The sequence below is a fragment of the Lepisma saccharinum genome, chromosome 3, assembly GCF_977018435.1.
Source record: "Lepisma saccharinum chromosome 3, izLepSacc3.1, whole genome shotgun sequence".
Classification (NCBI taxonomy): Eukaryota; Metazoa; Arthropoda; class Insecta; order Zygentoma; family Lepismatidae; genus Lepisma; species Lepisma saccharinum.
Window position 1 is genome coordinate 138,656,090 of NC_139231.1, and position 22,164 is coordinate 138,678,253.

At 38.4% G+C, this 22,164-nt stretch overlaps 1 protein-coding gene across 1 annotated transcript in view; it reads right to left on the minus strand.

The window, feature by feature from the left end:
• Positions 1 to 11,372, minus strand: part of LOC145986029 (mitochondrial amidoxime-reducing component 1-like) — a 45,148-nt gene extending 33,776 nt beyond the window's left edge. Inside the window, exon 1 of the mRNA XM_083120202.1 lies at positions 11,206 to 11,372. The gene's annotated coding sequence lies outside the window, so the exon portion shown is untranslated. The remainder of the gene's footprint in view (positions 1 to 11,205) is intronic.
• Between the last annotated feature and the right edge of the window lie 10,792 nt (positions 11,373 to 22,164).

A 22,164-nucleotide genomic window follows, 5' to 3' on the forward strand; every position in this document is an offset into this window, starting at 1 on the left:
TAGCGAGAGATTTTGAATTTTTTTTATGCGGCGATAAGGATTAAGCATCGATCAAGGATGGTAAGGGGGGAGACGCAAAACCCCAGGGGCTCTACATTGTAAATAAGGAAAGGAATTTTATATTTTGTTTCCTTCGGCGACAGCAAGCCACAAGAAAAGAAGAAGAAGAAGAGAGAAAATTTTCAGCGCGTTGAATGCATCGTGTGACTAGATTTCGCAAAAGATTGGGGGAATACGGTGCCAGAATGGAAGAAGAAGAAGCGACTCGTCTGTCACCACACGAGGAAAGGAAAGAAGAAAGGGAAGACCGATTGACGTATGATACCGTTAGGCCAGAGTCCACCCCGCCAGCAACAGGGTTGCCAGAATCACAAGTGATGGATATCCACGCGATCTTCGCGCAACTGAAAGCATTAATAGAAGAAAAGGACCAGAAGCGGAGGCAGGAAGAAGAAGAAAAGGAACGAAAGAGGAAACAGGAGGACGAAGAATTACGGAGAAAAGAAAAAGAAGAAAAAGAACAAAGAAGGCGACAGAAGGAACAAAGAAAGAAGAAGGAAGAAGAAGAAAAGGAACGGCAAAGACAGCGAGAAGAACAACAAAGACAGGAAGAAGCAAAGAAGAGGGAAGAAAAATTAGACCTTCTCCTGCAAAGATTTCTGGGAGAGCAGACTGCGATGCGCGAAAGTATAGAACAATCCAGGGAGGAATGCCAAACTAGACACCAAACAATGACTAGTGACCTGGCAACGTTGGAAAAGGATATGAATGCAGAATTAGGCCAAATCCAGGAAACGATGACGAATATGGGGGAAAGAGTAGAGGAGAATAACACTACAGCAGAGGGCCGAATGGAACGAATAGAAAGAAGAGTGGACGACAATCAAACTGCGACAGCGAATCAACTCCAGCAATTAGAAGATACGTTTAATGGCAGACATTCCACGCTATCAAATCAAGTACAAAGGATGGAGAGAGCGACTTTAGATCTGCGACAAGATGTGGCCCGACTACAGTTAGACGCGCGGAGAGAATGCCTACTCACACCACCTGATAGATTACGTCACGAAGAGGAGACACGAAGGGGGGCGCGCCCAGAGAACAGCCCTTTCGGCTCTGCCCAGCAAGCATCAACCAGCCGTGACGTTAGCCAGCGGGAAAACAGCTGTATAGGGATACCGGCGGAGCAACTCAGTATTTCCAACTCGGGAAATTCGCAACGTGGGATTTTTTCAAAAGTCGGTCTGGAGAATTTCGAGACTTTCGACCCAGACAAGAAAGAAACACTACCTTCTACGTTCCTTGAGGATTTTAGGAGGGATTGTTTGTTGTATGGAATCGACCAATCTGACTACCTGAAGCTGATCCAGAAACTATAAAAGGGGAGTTCCAAGATATGGTTAGGACAACAGTGGCCGAAGTTTAACAACTACGAGGAATTCGAAGGAGCATTCTTGCAGCAGTTCCAGTGCAGACAACTTGTGGAGAGAAGAATAACACAACTACGAAATAAACGTTTTGAAGCTAATTCCCGAGAAACGTATAAGCGGTTCTTCTGGGAAAGAGTGAGCGAGTTTCGTACTCTGAAACCCGGCATCGACACAGTGGAGATCCTGACTGCAATACGAGCGATGTATCCAAGCTTCGTTCAGCGACAGCTTACAGGAGATACGCTGGAAGATTTGAATAAGATGTCACTAATATTAGAAGATCTGGACATGTTAAGAGAATCCGAGCGACCGTCGTGGGAAATCAGACCACCCCGAGGGAAAAATGGGAATTTCGAAATGAAAAGGCAAGAAAATTTCCCTCGAGTGAATATGGCAGCTGCCCAGAATTCAAATAATGGACGAGGACGATACCACACCGAGAACCACCTAGGATTTTTGAACGCCGGGGGGCGGAACACCCGCAACGACCAGAGCTTCCGTTCTGGCCGTGACCAAAGAGGGAGAAGCCAGAGGTGGCAACAGCGCAACAGAGGCGACACCGACCGGGAATATGGTAGAAACCAGGCTGTGAACCTAGTTAGAACAACCTGTGGCCCGCAGAACAACAGTAGTTCCGAAGACTGGCAGGAAGCTACAACAAGTCGGGACTTAAATCCCCGAGCTCCGGTTTACGAACCCGAATCGAGAATGCAGAAGTAAATGAGGAGAGAAGATTATCCACCAGCACATAGATAACCTCAAAAAATGGAACTGTTCTCAAGAAAAGAGAAAGATGTGGCTTCAACAACTAGAAAAAACCTAGAGTACTGAACGTCGAAAGAGCCTTTAAACTTGTAAATTATTCTGCATACTAGTGTAAATAATTTAACACAATTATGATGATATTATTATTATTATTATTATTAATATTCAAAAAACTGAGACTTGCATATATATATCTATATACATATAAATATCTGAGCATATATCATGTTATGTTAATGCCAAAATAATATTATTAAAGTATTATTTATATTCTTATTACCCAGAATAGATATTATTTAGTAAAGAAACATGTATTTAAAAAAGGTTTGAATTGATGATAAGAAATATTTTATGTAGTAAGTCAATAATTTTGAACTATATCTCAAAGAGTGAATTTTCATTATAACTTAGAGTGTGAATGTAGTAAGTTTACATATGTATATGTATACATAATAGGATAAATCTCATAAGTGTTAGCAAGGTGTTTGTTTAAATGATCAATGTTACAGAGTCAAGAACTGCAAATGAATGTTGAGTAATCCTGCAATTTTATGTTTGGTTAATGTTAAATGTAATGATGTAAAATTAATTGAAAACTGCAATTTAGTCTATAGAGAAAGACGACTATATATTCCAGGGTTCGAGTCCCTATTCGAGCGCCTGTGTGTAATAATTAGGCAAGATTTAACGTTAATTATTAATTGTGTTTTGATGAATTTCTCCTTCGCGTATAATCTTAAGCTCAGAAAAAATTCATGTGTAAGGAGAGGGGAATGTTATAACGATAAAATCTTGCTAATTATCAGGTAAATCAATTAATCATCGTAATAAGCAATAATATGCATTGGATTGTGGCTGTTCACCGGGAGTTGGACGGCGGAGAGCGAAGGACTAGCCTGTTTCCCAAGAGAAGAGGCCGAGCCTCGGTTAAAGAAATATAAAAATACAACTTTATTACCAATGGTCAGATTCAACTGAAATTAAAGACAGCCCAGCAGCAGATTATAATCGACGAAATCCCAAAAGCAGAATTTGATAGGAGATAAATTAAGCCCGATATTAAAGGTTAAACAGCGAGACTGGATAACAATAGCTACAGACTCCATGGCACTCTCTTCGGCAGCGAACGTGCAGGTTACAATGGGCCCGGTCTTAGGGTAACCTCTCTTCGAGGTGCTTTTGGAGAAGGGTCAAAGAACTCCGAATATACGGGCGAAGATAGCAGGACAAGAGCCTACGACTTGAGGACAATTTAGCAACGCTTGGACAGAGAGGGTACCGTAACGAACCTTTTGAATCGCAGATAAATAGACGCGCGGAGAAGCGGAAGACCACAGTTTTACTCAGATTTTCTTCGGCGTGTTATCGTGCACAATCTCTCGCGAACCACCCGCTTAAAGTATCCGCTTTGTGTGTCGCACCGTTCCGTGTTGTGTTTATTTCGCACGTGGCTGTTTACTATCAAGATGGAGTAGAGACAGAGAAAGGCCCTGCTGGGGGGGCGTCCGACCTAGTTGCCAATCCTTGAAGATGCGGAGATCCAATCTTATCGCCCGGAAGCCATCTATTGACCACGCCGCAAACATCCACGACTCCACCACGAGGACTTTAGCCTGAGCCGACAAAGGTAAGCCGGAATGGACGTGAAAATGGATAAGCTTCGTTAGCCCCGTCGTGACATCCAAGGAACTCGCTTAATTACATAAAAAATATCGAACAGACATTGCTTATTACGGTGATTAAATTGCATCAACTATATTTTTAACATGTAAAACCGTACAGCTTTCATTTATTCAATTATCCAAAGTATTTAACATTCAGATTGTACGACGCTATAAATTGTCAATATAATTATATAACAGTGATCCTAGTTAACTGCAAAAGTAACAATATAAAGATTAACATTCAATTACAACAACATAAAAGGAGTAGTGTTTTGTCGTACAGGTTAAGCTCCTACCGGAACATGGTTTTCCCGGAAAGCAAAAGTAAATGTCAAATTAAGAACAGTTTAAATCAATGTAGCTAACTTTAAACATGCCGCCGAACTATTTTTGTACTAATTACTCATGTCTATTGGATTGCCGAGATATGAATGCGTGAGTGAATGTGAGAATGAAAGGGCAATGATGTAATGTTTATGCATGTGCTCTTTTATAGAAATTACAGTATATATATAGAACTAACCCTGTGGTGTGATTTGTTCTACCCTATGTAATCTCTTGGGCTCCGACTGATGGCACTTACCCTGGGGACAAAAGGTAAATAGGTTATTAATTATTGCCTTTTGTTTATTTGTTTAATTGTTTTTGTGGGTTTGACATTACCATTGTAATGTAGAACCAGAACGACGTCAGGCACGTTAAATAAGTAGACGTCGCGTTACAAACTACATGAGAAACGACGCATTCTACATTTCTACATTGACAAGGTATTGCAGTCTGCTCCTGTACTGACAAGGGATCTATACAATCCGTCATTGACAAAGGATAAATACATCCAGCTTTTAAACACGCCAGCTTCCATGATGCCAGTGTGAAGGAAAACTACTTGACAAAGGTTTTAAAAAACACACCAGCTTCCATGATGCTGCCAGTCCTAAGCCTGGATAAAGTGTGAAGGGAAGCTATTTACACTTTGTGTCGCAGATGACGGTGTCGCAACTGTCATGGAATATATTTTCCATACAGTGTCGCATATGACGGCAGAAATGCTAGTGTCGCATATGACGGTGTCGCAAAAGTCGTGGATTCGTCCTTGCTGAACCATAAAGTAATTAACCCAGAAAGTCCTAGCTACCTGCAGTGCGTTTCGGCGCGGCCGATAACCAGAGCCAGATGAAGCGAAGATTTTGTGGGAAGGGGTGAACTGGCTTAGGCCCCCTGGTGTGCATAAAGGGAAAGTGTGTTTTCAAAAGGTCCCCGACTTCTCAGAAAGGGACGGCCCATAAAATCACTGCATTTCCTACCAATGCATCCGTTTGTGTTCAACCAAAGTGTATGTCACCGTAGAATCCGAGCGCTTCGAGTTCTGTCGGTTGCGGGACTTCTTGAGTCTTTTGTCAACATGGTCGCAATGACTACAGCTTACTCAACTCATTAACTAATATTGCACTGCTTCTAATCACTGGACTGGATCACAATTTTTAAGTTTTAAGAGCATGGAATAAAATTAGAAAGTTGAAAGGAAGGATCATATTAATTTCATTTGACAGTTGTTTGAGCATGAGGATATTTTCTGTGGTTTTCGTGGCCTTACTCGGGAAAGTATTTCAGCACCAAAATACAGAAAATGGACTGATTGATTGAGTTGATTTTTTAAATTCACTTTATGCACAGTGAGGCTATTCGGGAATGGACCTACATTTTAAAGTATGATTCGAACTACTATGTGCCTCCAACGGGTATCGAACCCGGGACACCTTGATTACAAGAAGATGACGTTACCACTACACCATCGGGGAGGCCCCAAAAGACAGGAAAGCTTATTACAAAATGATAACTTTGAACATTTCAAGTCAAAACCAGCCGGACGCTGTGACCGAGTGGTTAGCACATCGCGCTGCGACGCCAAGGGTCCCAGGTTCGAATCCCGCTCGGGCTTGGTTGTTTGTGGATGTCCATTCGTCAATTTCATCATTTCATCACTCATCCCCATCTTCGCAAATTAGCCAAGAGACACAAAACGCGAAGTAAAATAAACTAAATCAATCAAGTCAAAACCTGAATACAATTATTTATACACAGATTTTATTTACGAACTTGTTAAGGTGGGCAATCGAGTGGGCAGAAGAATTTCTGCTCACCCCTGGCGCCGTTCCTGAAAGTCATGGTTGTTAAAGGTCCGGAAATTTTAAATAAATTCAATTCTGGTCCTGGAGAGAAAATCAGCAGCGTAAATCGGTTCTGGACCGTAAAGAACCTTTTTATCTGTAAAGTATTTCAATTCGGTCCAGGAACCTTTTTTCCAGACCAATTTAAATACGGTCCAGGAACATTTTTTCCCGGATGAATTTAAATACTGTCCGGGAACCTTTTTTTCAATGAGACAATACGCAACTTGGACAGAATTTAAATTGTGCGAGAAAAAAGGTACCGGTCCTGCAGCGGAACCCAATAGAACCCATTAGAATTTATGGAATTCTGGACATTCCCTGCTGAAAGTGACAGAAAAGCAACACAAAAAAAAAAAAAATCAAATTTAATGTAACTGAAGTCCTTCAGTAAAGAACTGTCGGGCTGGAAGGTAAGCGACGCAGTGTTAAGTGAATCCGTTGTTTATTAGAGGAAGTATTCATTAATACTATAGCCTATTTTCAGGAAACAATGTAAATTGATCTGTGGACGAAAGCTTTCTGAATCGGCAGTGAATATTCTAAAAAAAACGGAATCAATATAACAAAACCTAATACAGCCTATAATAGCATTTTATGCCTCTTACTTGCCATAGCATCGAGCCCAATAAATCCAATAAAAGTAAATCAATAAAGAAAAATGCAACTTTTAACGACACTGAACCCAGCAACCCTTAAAACGTGCAAACGAGCATGACTTGCTAATATCCTTAGTTTCTTATCTCTTTTCGTCAGCAGAAAGCTACACGAAAACAGGATTGTAAATTCAACACGTAATACTAATGTCCTTAAAAGTAACATAACACCTTCTTAACGTCTTTTTTTTTACAACGTTGGCCTCTGAATCGTATTAATAAACAAATTTCAGTTGAAAACACTGTTCATAATATTAGAATACTAGAATCAAATCTGTAGACGTACAAAGTAAACAATACCACTCAGGGTGGCCGCGGTGGCTCAGTCGGTAACGCGTCTGACTACCATGCTAAAGGTCCCGGGCTCGATCCCCGGCCGGTTCAAATCCGGGAACTTTTCTAACGTTGGAAGCGGCCCCGGCACCAACCCAGCGTCGAACAACATGGGTACTTGGGGGAAACCCTGGGGGGTAAAGGCGGTCAGGGGCGTGATGCTGATCACATCACCCCCACTCACGACCGGATCAAGAAAATGTGGGGCGTTACCCCCACACCCCCTATACGCCTTCATGGCGTGGTGCTAAGCACAGGGGAGCACTTTACCTTTTTTTTTTACCACTCAGGGCTTAAATGAATATGCGAGTGTATGAATCTGCAAACCGACTGTTTCTTTTTTTATTATTTTATTTATTCGGTGGAAAAAAACGTAGTATATAAATACTAGGACCAGAGGCGGATTTATAAAATTTGGGACCTCTAAGCTATCCTTTGATTGGGCCCTGCCGGCATTATTAATTATCATCAGTTTTGCTATCAATACTTCACTGGCACTAAATGCAGACTGTGTATTAATAGCACCTGTAAACTTTAAAAAAGAGAACACTTACTTAAAACTGCAACGCAAGAAAGTCCTTTATTATTACCAGAACCAACACAGACTCAATATCTCAAAACAATCACCAATGAATGCCGGAAAAATATTGTACAACCAGCTGCCTCATGACATAAAACTGATATCTCTAAAAGAAAAACAAATACAAACAATAAAAAAATATTTGACAGATAGAGCTCTCTACAGTATCGGAGAATTCATGGAACAAGACAATACAAGGCCAATGTACTAAAAAATATGTATTTTAATTGTATTCTTATTTCAATCATGCAACAATGATAATGTGTTTTTTTATTTTTATTGTAGTGTAATGAAGTGTATTTTTTCATTTTTACTTTGGTGTAGTGATGTAATGTACTACACAATGTTTGTTCTTTTTTGTTATGATGTACTTAACTAATTATTATTTCATTATGTATCTTGACGTTTTCCATGCCCTTTTAAACAAGGGTCAACGGAAGAAAAATAAAATTCAAATTCAAATTCTATAGTCGACGCGCTACCTACGTTAACGACCGGCTGGCTTTGAAGTCCATGGAGCGCGCCCACCAGCTGCAATAATCACAGTCAACGCAAAGTGTTGCCACACATCTACTCTCCACATCCACTCTACGCCACCTTGTTCCTCCGCGCACAATCACCTTCCCACGGTCCGCACATTGAAGTTGCAAAGTACGGCAACACCGTATCCGCAGTCATGTGACTAAGACTCCACGTGGAGTAGACGATCAGAATGACAGCTGCGCCCATTGGTTGAAGGTTGAGTGTGATTGGACGAAAACAACTCGCCCGCTATTTATCTTCACCCACGTTTGTGGCGGCTTCTTTCTTTAGTTCTTCGACGTTAACGAAGTAAATGCATGGACTATACCCTCTTTACAAGGGCTGAGCCGATACCGACGTACCGGTATGTTGAATATTGGTTGAAATTTTTAACCGATACCATTGTTTTTGAGTGGCTTCTAGCGTGGACAAGAGCAACAATTCGTGTGTAAATATTTGTCCTAGTCGGCCCCCGTGGTGGAGTGGTTAACACATCGCGCTGCAACGCCAGGAATCCCGGGTTCGAATCCCGGCCTGGGCATGGATGTTTGTGATTGTGCATTCATCACATATCATAACTCATCCCCATCTTCGCAAATTAGCCAAAAGTGGCACAAAAAGCAAATTCATTGATTGATTTGCTATATTTTGCTTCTCTTACGTGCCACTTTTGGCTAATTTCGGAAGATGGGGATGAGTTATGATATGATGAAATTGATGAATGGACACTCACAAACATCCATGCCCAGGCCAGGATTCGAACCCGGGACCCCTGGCGTCGTAGCACAAAAAGCAAAGTAAAGAAGCAAATCAATAACTCAATAACAACACTTGTCCTTTTCAAGGGCTCGTTCATCCTTCTTGTGACATGTTGGAATGCCAGCACAGGACCGAAAAACACTGGATAGACCTCCACCCTCCAGGGAAGCAGATGGCAATGAATGGATGAATGAGTAAAAAAATCGGGTACATCGGCACGTATGGCCATTTTGCACCTTTCAAGTATACGAGGAAAACATTCTCTTGCCTGGTAAAGACCCAATTCTTGCTCGTGGGGTAAGAATGGTGGAAGGTTTTTAAACCAGCATTGCAGTATACTACCACTCCGGGCTGATTCCGGATCAGGCGCTTGCAGAGTTCTTGGGAAACAGAGATGAAATAGTGTTAAACTGCTACAAGAAAATAATTTATTTAATTTCATGTGATGTGATCAGTTTGGCATAACTCTGTTTAAAATGGAATTATGCAAGTATTGCTACCGGTATCATCGGTAGGATTGGTCAGGGTACCGGAAAATGGTGCTATGGTCTCAACCCTAATAAATACACAATATTTCTTCAATACAGGCACGTATCTAGAAATATGTTTCGGGGGGAGTCCGAATCAAGTGTTTCAGGAATAATAATAATAATAATGTTTAAATTAAAATAATTATATTAAATCAAATTGATACTAATTACAATACATATATTAATAGTATATTATTATTACACGATTAGGTAAAAAGACTGTAGCTATAAAAATAGAGATATTTATCGAATAACAAAAATGATGTCACATGTTGGAGAAAAGTAAGTTTCTGATTTTAAAAAGTTCAGAGGAAATTAATAACCATCGATTATACAACAAATGCTAATATTTTCATTACTTAATTTTAGTACTTGGTAAGTCTTTCGGTTGGTCCAAACCCCTGGACCGCTCCTAAATACGTCCTTCCTGTCCCTCAAAGCCGTATGATCCCAATATAATCCTTGTCTTCCAATAACTTCAGAGGAAATTATACAACAAATGCTAAACGAGTATATTTTCATTATTTAATTTTCGGGGGGTCCGGACCCCCTAAATAAGTCCTTCGTGTCCCTCAAAGCCCTTTGATTCCAATATAATCCTTATCTTCCAATAACTTCAGAGGAAATTATACAACAACGGCTACACGAATATATTTTTCATTATTTAATTTTAGTACTTGATATATTTTTCGGGGATGGGGGGTCCGGACCCCCTAAATACGTATTTGCTTCAATATATAAATATGCAAGCAACGTCTAGGTGACCAACACGTTTTCCTTTTCATTTATGTGGTAAGTATATATCATTTTCTCGCCGGCTATTAAAGATATTGGGGTCACATCAAAATACTTTTGGAAAAGGTGAGTGATTATATCATGTGAACAAAGAGGAAATCTTAATGTTTCTGTATCACATTTAGATATCAAAGACATATTGTATAACGATAACGAATTTTCCGAGGAATCCGAATAACAGATAATTTGAATCTAAGGAATAGGCCAATAAAAGAGACGATTGATTGGCTGTGAAGCAGTGGTGGCGATTAGGGGGAAAATTGACCCCCCCCCTTCTTGCCACTTTTGCCATCGCATCTGAATCTAATCTACAAAATGAAATATACTGTCCTTGCCCCCCCCCTCCCCCCCGTTTCGGCATCCTGCCCCACAGTTTTGGAACCCAATCGCCGCTACTGCTGTGAAGCATGCACGTCAATTGTATGGCTAACAATTAAGTACACCGACCTACCGTTGCGCAGTGTTAGTCAACATAAGGTGAGGTGAAATAAAACTAAAAAATATATATATATCAAGATTTTACCACTTTGTATTTTTCTGAATTCATTACTGCTTTCACTTGAAAATTTTGATCTCAAAATTTAGAAAGGTGCTGTAGCCCCATCAGCTCCCCCTGCGTACGCCAATGTATACAGTGATGCAACAGTACACGCTACACGTGGATTTGTCCCGCTTGTCATGAGAACTTAGATTATATTTTTATCAGTATGGCCAACAGAAAGGGCGTAGGAAATTGCCTCGAAAGATGAAACATTGATTGATTAATTTCGTTTATTTTACTTTGCATTTCTGCCACTTTTGGCTAATCGCGAAGATGAGTGATGTCATGATGAAATTGATGAAGGGATACTCACAAAGAATACCGATTCGATCCGGCGGCCCCTGGTGTCGTAGCGCGCTGTGATAACAATCGGCGAAACATCACGTAAGAAACATTCAAGAAATGCAATAGTATAAATTTAACAGCATTGTTCATAAATTATTTTTGAAAATGCATTCTTACCTGCTTTATTTCCCTTATAGATTGCACGAATATTTCCCTAACGCAGAAGGAAAATGAAAAACTTTCACTGCAGCTACGCGTGAGCCGTGGTGAACCTTCTCACCGAGTTACGAGCATCGCCTTTGCGTCGACCTTCAGCGTAACTCTTTTCACTACTTCCTGATGCAATGTTGCGCATCATTTCAGAGCAGTGATGTTCCCAGCAATAAAATTTCCCAGGAACGGGGAATTTTGGAGTAGGAAATTGCAGAAAAGGGAAAAAGGGAAAATCGCATAAACATGTGGGAGAAACGGGGAAATTTAGAGTCAGGACATTGATGCTCATTTACAATTTTGTTTTTATATTTTTTTTCAGTTTTCCTTCTTGAAGTTCCCTCACGAAAATTATAATTTTAAACCTTCTCTCTTTGGATTGTTCAACCCAATTGTCCGGTTGGGTCTGGGGAACATGTGGTAGCATCATGTCATAAGTTTGTCATTTACCCGAGAAATAACTCTTGTGACCCTCAGTCTGGCTAGAGGATGCCAATCCCCAATAGCTTTCAATTCGAAAAGATATTTCATTTTTCGGAGGTTCCTGTGGTGCAGTGAGCTCTTGTTTGTGCGGGTCTGATTTGAGGTACGACAACCCTCCCTTTATTTCGCAACTATTCATTGGTGAATGGGTCCGTCGAACTCTAGAATCGAACACCCCCCACCCAAATTGAAAAAAAAAGCATCGTTCATGGTATTTTTCTTTAAAAAGAAGCTTAAAGATAAGATGTTGTCGTTAAAGTTGTTATTTTGTATTTCAGTTCTAAAACGAATTGAAAAAAAAATGGTGTAAAATTCACTAATCAGGTCAACTTCGTGTTTTCAGATTCTACCTCTTAATCCAAAAGATAATCGGTTCCATGATTTGTTTTAAAAATTTCCCGAAGTGAGATAAACACAACATAAGATTCAGTACTAAAATTGTCACATGAGTGTCAAATGTGAAAAAGTAAAGAATAACAGATGTTCTGAAACAGGCGCGCACCTATTATTTTTTTAAATGGGGTGATTCAACTGCTGAAATATAATTTTAAGTGCAATTAGGAATAGAAAATTGCAAAAAAATAAATACTGTCCATCTTCTATAGTCCTAGGGGGGAGGGGGGATTCTGACCCACATAACCTCCAATAGTGCCAGATATTCACTAACCTAAAGATACAATAATAATAATAACAGTAAATAAAAATTAAAATTATAGTAGATTACTAGTTTATAATGACAATTATTTCCGTTAATTTTAATGTTCAATGTTATACATATCAATAGCCCTCAATATTTTTTCCGACTAGATCTGCATAATCTTAAAACGGAAATACATTGAACTACAATACGGGGAAATTTAAGCTGGGAAAGGGAATTTTTCGTTATTCGTAAGGGAAATTTCAGTTTAGTTCAGGAACAACACTGGCGGGATATTCGGGGCATTGGCCTCGCAAGTAAACACAGTTGGAATCTTGCCAACAATGTTACATAAGAGCAGGGACGGCGCTACAGGGGGGGGGGGGGGCTGAGGCCCCTCTAAACGAGGCTTCAGCACCCATAGATTTTTGTAGTATACGGTAGACGCATTTTGACCGAAAACTTAAGAAGTAAAGTCTTTTCCAGTATAAAACTTCCATTGGGGCAAGTACAATGTTCAAGTAGAGTTTCTAGATCGCTTATATCGCAAGGTTAATTTATTACGATGTGTTTAAAAGTCAAGGGTACACTGATCATTTTGTACTAAGGAATTGGCCAATCATGAGTCGCCAAACTTGCTACGCCTGCCTGGTAGGTGGACGTATTCAGTTGCTGTGAGATTGTTCTTTGATTGTTGTTGGCACATACAGCTAGCTAAATGTGCTCAATCATTAGCCTCTGTAAATCGAATCACTATATTTCGGAATAGGACTAACAGGTGCGACAAATGAATTTTTATAAGTACGACGACGTTCAAAATCTAAAGAAGCGTCATGTTTCTATTCTGTTCGTTACTTCCTCATTCCATTTGTACTTGATACAGAGTCTGAAGAAGACCTTGCTAGAAGGTTGAAACGTTACGTTTAGTTTGTGTTTTATAATAATATAAATTTCTGCCTTGGTCAGCGTGTTTAGTTTTTCCTCATTCGAGTACTGACAATTGCGATGTTCACTCATTGGTTTCATCGTTATATCTATCCTTATCGTTGCAAATATTTGAGGAGGAGATATAGCAAGTTAAAGAATCAAAGAATACACAAACTACCCAATTCCTAAATGCTAAGCATCGGAAATATTAGAATTGGCCTCCCAGCCCCTATAGTCTAGCGATAAAATTGCTGCCTTGATATCAAGGGGTTCTGGGTTCGATCTCCGGTGGAGGTAACATTTCGAAAAGAAAACAATACAATTATTGCATTTTATTTCACATAAAAGATTCGTGCCAATGGAACAAAATGCAACATAACATCTCATGTGACTTATCTTTGAATCTGACTGTAAAACATTCACAGATAAAATTATACCCTAGTAAAGTATTACGTAAATACCTTTTAGCTCATATTAGATAGTCCCCCGAGAATTTGACTCTAAAATCTGTAGCCCCCTACTTATTTTAGGATGGCGCCGTCACCAGATGCGAAACCACAATTTTTTGTCTGGGGGGGGGGCAAGTACCAGGATAAACGTACCACTAATAATAATAATAGTAGTAGTAGTAATAATGATAATAGAAATTTTACTAATAATAATAATATTATTGTAACATTATTATTATTGATTTGCTTTATTTTACTTCGCTTCTTGTGCCACTTTCGGATAATTTGCAAAGATGGGGATGAGTGATGATATGATGAAATTGATGAATGGACACTCGCACAAATATCCATGCCCAAGTCGGGATTCGAACCCAGGATCAACATTATTATTTTTATATTATTATTATTAGTAGTAGTAGTAGTAGTAATAGTAGTAGTAGCAGCGGTAGTATCCAAAGACTATTACCCTCGTAAATTATGCAAAAAGGGGGTAGAAGTTGGTGCTAAAGCATTTGTGTTCGAACAAACAATTAGAATTATTTTTTCAACACGTTCAATTTCACATTAATAATGGAAAACAAGCACGCAAACTATTTTTGAAAGACAGAAAGTGCTTGATAAATGCATTCCAAATATAATTGTTTTTTTACATTAACATGCAGTGGCGTACGCAAGGGGGGGTTACGGGGTTTAACCCCCCCCTTGAGCTTGTGAAATATTATGAAAAATGCTGTAGTAAAAAATTAAATGGCCAATTTTTCACAGTCAAAGATCTGGGACAATAATATTACTATTACTTCTACTACTACTACTACTACTAATAATAATAATAATATAATTTGAATTATTATTTCCATGCAGCATGGAGAAAAGCACAACATTCCAAACACACGCGTCTTTCAGAGTGATGCCTTGAAAATAACCACGAGTTTATGAGGTTATGTTAGGGTAACTATGATTTAAAAGAGAAAGAAAGTTATTTTTTATCTCAGTTGCAAGAATGTTCAACACACTGGCGTACGCAGGCTGGAATAGTAAATGTGGATAGCAAATGGCTTCGATTTGGAGGGCAGGATGCATAATAAAATATTTCGTATTTTTGGAGCTTTTCAGTCCATTAAAATTTTATTCAAAGACAAAAATGGTAATCGGGATTCACTTTAAAAGAGGTTTCGCATTTACATATTTTGATTTTTTAAAGTTCTTCACGGATTTTTATTTGAAAATTCTGATTTTATCAAAATTTCTGTAGGGGCTGGAACACCATCGGCCATCCCTCTACGTACGCCAGTGTTCAACGAACATGTATTTTTTGTGTGTGAACAATGAGAATTAACTAAATAAAGTTATTGGTACGTTGTAAGAGGCTAATGTATAGACAAAGGCTAGGCAGACAAGAATACAGTCACCAATTCGTCTTCCCGTTATATTGTTTACCACAGCTCGTTTGAATGTCTCTCTTTAAAATGTCTCACCTTGTTGACTAGACAATTATTAAAACGACAATAAGCTTAACTATTGTAAAATGTTTTGTTGGTAAGAACAGCGAGATAATCCAGATGTGAATTATCGGGGACATTTATGCGGGGAAAAAGCCGGAAAAATTCCAACCAATTTTGGGAATCGAATCCGGATCTCCCGCGCGAGTGTCACTTGTCAGGCGCTCTACCGACCAGATCACCGCAGCTCCTTGGATGAGTTCCATACTTTGATTATTTCAATTTATTTTAATATATTTTCTTGTATTTATGGATTTTATTCACCCTTAAAATGTCTCACATCGTTGACCAGACAATTATTTCGTAACAAAGAAACAAAACAATGCTCCCAGGATTTGATAAAAATCGAATGACTAGAAAGTAATTTCGTTCTATTGTTTTCATAAATACTATATTTACGTAGATCTCTACTACTCAATAGAATTAGTACTGGTATTTGTAGTATTATTAGTATTAATTCAGCTAATTAATTAATTATAAGTATCATTAATTAATTGTGATTATTATTATTTAATTAAAGTATAATTAAACAATTCTTCTCCTTCTCCCTAGCCTTCTTAAACCCGAAGGTTCATGGCTGCAGCAACACAGGCCTTCCATCTGTTCCTATCTTGAGCAAGTTCTATATACTCTTTTCCATCCCTACCGATTTCCCTTAGGTCCATCTCAACGTTGTCCCTCCATCTTCGTCTTGGCCTTCCTACAGGTCTCTTACCGTCAGGTTTCCCAACAAGAATCCTGTAAACTCCTCTTTCCTCTCCCATTCGTGCCACATGGCCTGCCCACCTAAGTCTTCTTGATTTAATTATTCTAATAATATCTGGACATGAATACAAATTACGTAGTTCTAAATTATGTAACCTTCTCCACTCACCTGTCTCCTCGTCCCTTTTAGGTCTAAAGATTTTCCTAAGGATCTTATTTTCAAATACTCTCAATTTATGTTCCTCTTTCAATGTAAGGGACCAAGTTTCACACCCATATAATACTACAAGCAAAATTACTGTTTTGTATATTTTAACTTTTAGTTTCTTAGATATTAAACGAGAAGACAAAAGTTTATGAAGAGAGAAGTAACATGCATTTCCTGAATTAAGCCTACTTTTTATTTCCTCTTTAATATCATTTTCATTTGTTAATATTATTCCTAAGTATTTGAATTTGGAAACTGGTTCAAACGAGTTGTTATCAATAATTAGATTTTGATTATTACCTAACACTTGGTTTCGGCCTGTAAGCATATATTTAGTTTTCTCTTTGTTAACTTCCAAACCTATCTCTTTAGCAGTTTTGAAAAATATTTTAGCATTATTCTTAATTGTATTCACATCATCCCCCAGTAAGTCTACATCATCTGCATATGCTAACAACTGAGTCACACCATTTAATTTTAGTCCTTCTTTAGTTTCTTTTACCTTCCTAACAGCATATTCTAAGGCAAAATTAAAGAGCAATGGAGATAATGCATCTCCTTGTTTTAATCCATCATGAATTGTAAATTTGTCAGACATATTAATACCCACACGAATTTTACTTTCTGTTTCACTGGTGCATATTTTTATCATACTAACAAGCTTCTTAGGTATTCCAAACTCTACTAATATATTATATAATTTATCTCTTTTGACCGAATCATATGCTTTTTTGAAATCAATGAATAGCTGATGGACATTTTGATTAAATTCCCACTTTTTTCAAGTGTCTGTCTGATGTGAAAAATTTGATCTGTAGTTGATCTGTTACGTTTAAATCCACATTGATAATCACCTATAATTTCATTAGCATATGGGGTTAGTCTTGTTAAAAGAATGTTAGATAATATTTTATATGTTGTTGAGAGTAGAGAAATTCCACGGTAATTATTGCAGTTCATTTTATCACCTTTTTTAAACACAGGAACAATTATGGATTCTTTCCACTGTTGAGGGATTGCTTCTTTATTCCATATTAAACAAATTAATTTATGAATTTGACATATTAATGAATTTCCACCATATTTAATTAATTCAGCTGGTATTAAATCAATGCCAGGTGCTTTGTTATTCTTTAGCCTTTTAATAGCATCTTTAACTTCAGTCAAGTTAGGTTCTGGAACTAAAGGTTCTGCTGTGTGGACTTCATTTGCATCTGATGGACATTTAAAAGGTCATTAAAGTAGTTCTTCCATCTATTTAGAATATCGCTTGGGTCAGCTAGAAAACCACCCTCTTTATCTTTTATCAAGTTTACTTTAGGTTGCCACCCCTTTCTAAACTCATTTACACCTTTATATAAATCTCGGATATTTTTATTTTTGCTGTTTGTTTCCATTTCGTTAATTTTGCTTTTCAAGTAATCTCTTTTTTTGCTTCTAAACGTGCGGTTAACTTCTCGCTTTACTCTATTATAATTGTTTAGATTTGTATCATCAGAGTTATTTAACCACCTAAGTCTAGCCTGATTTCTTATTTCTATTAGATTATGACATTCATTATCAAACCATGGCTTACTTTTTCTCGGTTTATGGTATCCTATACTTTCTTTAGCTGCTGATTCTATTGCATTACGTATGTGCTCCCAATTCTTATTTACGTCTGTTTCATTTATATTTTCATCATCATTTAAATCCTGCAAAACATCAAACCTATTTGACAGTTTAATTTGGTAATCTTTCTTAATTCTTTCATCAGTAAACTTTCCTGTACCAAATTTTAGAACTTTTAGATTTTGTTGCTTATGATTTATCACTGAGAGTCTTTCTCTTAATTTAGCAATTACTAAATAATGGTCACTGGCACAGTCAGCACCTCTATGTGTACGAACGTCAATTATACTAGTATGCCTTCTCTTATCAATGAGAATATGATCTATCTGATTATGAGTTTTACCATCTGGAGAAGACCAGGTATATTTATGGATATCTTTATGTTTAAAAGTGGTACTTTTCACAATTAAATTCTTTGAGGTTGCAAAAGTAATCAATCTGATACCATTATCATTACTTAATTCATGAAGACTTTCTTTACCAATCGTGGGTTTAAATGTCTCTTCTTTGCCAATCTGTGCATTACAGTCACTCAACAGAATTTTCATATCATACTGAGAAAATTTATCAAAGACCTGTTCTAACTCTGCATAAAAATCATCTTTAGTATTATCATCTTTATCTTCCGTTGGTGCATGTATGTTTATTAAAATAATTTTACACCACCTACCCTGTAAAACTGCATATGATATCCTATCATTAATAAATTCTACTGTTTTAAGAGCCGAGATAATTCTATTATTTATGAAAAAGCCTGTTCCAAAATTATGATTTTCAGTACCACCATAGAAAAAAGTATAATTTTTAGTTTTACAATTCCCTTCTCCTGGCCACCTAACTTCCTGGACAGCTACTAATAAAACAATGGTAATGTGAATTTGGAAAAAAAGTTTTAGAAATAACACCCCCCTTGATGAAATTCTGCGTACGCTACTGTTAACATGTATAACTTTCATGCACGATATACGTTTCACATATATGCAACATGGAAATTTAGAATGCATTACAGAGAAGAATGATAAATTGCGAGCGAAGAAGCGAGCAAGAAAATTTTTAGATCCAATTTTTTTGCAGGCTGTAATCAATATTGATTTAATAGGGCGCAAATAATTTCACGAGATGCCAATGGATTCACTCTTTTACAACTTTTGTGCCTCGCTGATGGTGTAGTGGTAATATCGTCACCTTGTAATGAAGGGGCCCCGGGTTCGATACCCGGTGGAGGCACATGGCACAGTGGTTCGGATCCCACTTTAAACTGTAGATACAGTCCTGATTAGCCTTTCAGTGCGTAAAGTGGAGTTAAAATGAAAAATCAATCTTACAACTTATTTTCGTTTAGATCATTCGGCACCCAGGGCTGACGCCCGCTACCCCCTAGCTATGGTTCTGAACTTGATAAGATTAAGAAAAACCGGTATTGCGAGAGAAGCGAGCAAGAAAAATATTATGAAGAGTATTTTTATTTGCATAAAATTTGAAGTTGCGGGCGGTAATTGCCCCCTGCAAGTACACTTAGCCGTCAATGTTTGACCCCCTTCCCCCCCTAGCACTCATTTCAGTCCAAGGTTGGGGGGCAATGCCCCTATGCCCCCTCCCGTGGTTGCGCCACTGCCTCTCACTGCAGAAGAGCCGAGGAAACGACGATGTGCTGAAGAACGCCCGCACATTTTGGCAAAGTAAAGGTGAGGGAAATACGAGCTGTTTGTATCGCTCGCCCTCCCTTCCTCCGCTTGCTTACGGTTGATTGATCGAGCTAGTTCATTTACTTCGCTTTTCTGCTACTTTTGGCTAATCATAAAGATGAGGATGAATGGTCTACGACGCCAGGTGTCCCGGGTTCGAATCCTGGCCTGGGCATGGATGTTTGCGAGTGTCAATTCATCATATCATCACTCATCCCCATCTTCGCAAATTAACCAAAGGTGGCACAAGAAGCGAAGTAAAATAAAGCAGGATGAATGGTGATGAGGTGAAATTGATGAAAGGACGATAAAACACGAGTCCCACGGAGGATTACACTCACTGCGAGTCCAGACGTCAGAGCTTCGCTAGTCTGCAAAATGCTGTCTAGCGAGGCTCTGGTAGATGGACGGTTGAAAATGAGACGACAGGTCACAGGGAGGAATTTTCTCTTTTTGATCAAGCCGCATAATCTGTTGTTTCGAGTCAATTTGACTCGATACACAACGACAATAGGGCTATTTAACAGTGATCAGAATGCTACATTTTAAAAATAGCTTCGCTACAGCTACCGCTACTCGTCCAAAAATGTACAATAGCTTCGCTACAGCTACATTTACCAAAAAGTAGCTCGCTGCGCTACTCGATACTTCGTTACTTTTGCACTACTTCTGCATAAAAAAACTTGAAAGAACTACATGGATATTCAAAATAAGCCCCTAGTATGATAGCTAGTTGTTCTTACTGGAAAATACATCGTTATGTATTATCATAATTCGTTAGATGTTTGCTCTAACATAGTTGATAGCTGGAGGATGAGCAACAGGTGGAGCGATGCTATACGTAAGTTTCCTGTTGGGAATGCTTCCCTGAAGACACCTTGTAATTAATTAAAGAGCCCCAGGTTTGATATCTGGCAGAGGCACTAGTGATTCGGATCCAGTCTTTAGCTTATCTGTGCATAAAATGGACTCAAAACAAAAATTAGGAAAGTCGCCTACTTGGGAGGATAGATCTTCCTGCTCCTCCACTCCCCGCAGTGCTCATCATCATTCATCCTCTCCTTATTCTCACAATTAGCCAAAAGTGGCAGAAAACGGCTCTACATAACAGGATAACAAAATAAACCATTCATCCTCATTGCCATGATTAGCAAAAGTTACAGAAAAGCAAAGTAAAAGTAGAAGGAATTCATACATTTGGAAACTGAATATTAACTAAAGAAAATTATTGTATCTGCAGGTTGTGTATATATATCTTCCTGTTTTGTACCTTGTTACTTTTGTACTTGGTGCAGACTCTGAAGAAGACCTTGCTAGAAGGTTGAAACGTTACGTTTAGTTTATGTTTTATAATAAAATAAATTTCTGCCTTTGTCAGCATATTGACTTTTTCATATCATGGAAACAAGGCTTAATGGTGTTATAAGTGTATACATAATTCTGATTTACCATACATACCATTAAAAATCTATTCTGACAACAGTAACACACGTATTCTATAACTGGCACTGGTTTAGGTGATCAGAACCTTAGTTATTAAGACATTAATATTCTTGTATCAAGATTTGAATTTTGGCCATACATTGGTGGCATGGAATATTTAATGTAAGTATTTTGCACAAATGAATAATTTGATACTATTGCAAAAATCAAAATAGAATGAATGAACTGGTCTTTAACAAAACAAAACAAAAATATCTAATTATACCTGACTATTCCATGTCCACACCAAAATGTCAAAACGGTACGGTTAAATGCAGTTCATGCCAGCTTCTAATCACCTTCGCTGGTGTGACATCGAGGAGAAAACCCTCCTTTTCTTGAGTATGCCTCTATTACCACTGCTCGTTGTCGTGACAAACCTCGGCCGTTACGAAAAGTAGGGGGTGTGGCTTCTCAGTCGAGTTACATAATTTTCCCGCTAGGGGAAGCAGGGGTTGCCGGTTTTACATGCAAGGCATAGAGACTCGAGCGTAATATACATAATGACACAAACCTCCTCGTAAGAAATTAAAAAAGAGAGTGTGGTGGAGCTAAAAATGATACAATCTGTAAGCAAACACCACAAATTATATACAGTATTAAATTGTATTATTTGAAAGAAAAAACACATCTTCATTGTAATTCATGATACAAAACTACTGAAAATTGTCTACCGAATTCTTTTGTACGATAACGTACAGGGTGTACACATGAGACATCCCGGAAATTGTGAGGAAACTCTTTGACATAGAGCCTTGCTGTTTGTGACATTATGTAAAGCAACTTATTATTATTTTTTAATTAGTTCACTTCCACGTGAGCTCCTTTCGTAACCCTTGAAATGTTTAGCCAATACTCGATCTCGAATCATGTGCGCACTAGCATGTCAGGGGTGATGGAATTGATGGCATTTTCAATTCTCCTGCAAAGATACGAAGGTCACATACAGATGAAGTGTACACCATGTTTTACATAACCTCACAAGAAGAAATCCAGAGGGAGTTATGTCCGGAGATCGCAGTATCCACCTGACTGGTCCATCGCTGTTGGAACGTTCTCTCCAGAAACTCACGGACATCCAAACTCCAGTACGGTTCGAACAAGTGTTCTCTGCAGTGGTGCACCATCCTGCTAGAAGATCACATTTGGCAACAGAGGAAGGAGCTGAGAGAGAGAGCAAATTGTTCAAGAATGTCCAAATAACAGTTCCCAGTTACTGTTTGCTCGATGAAGAAAAATG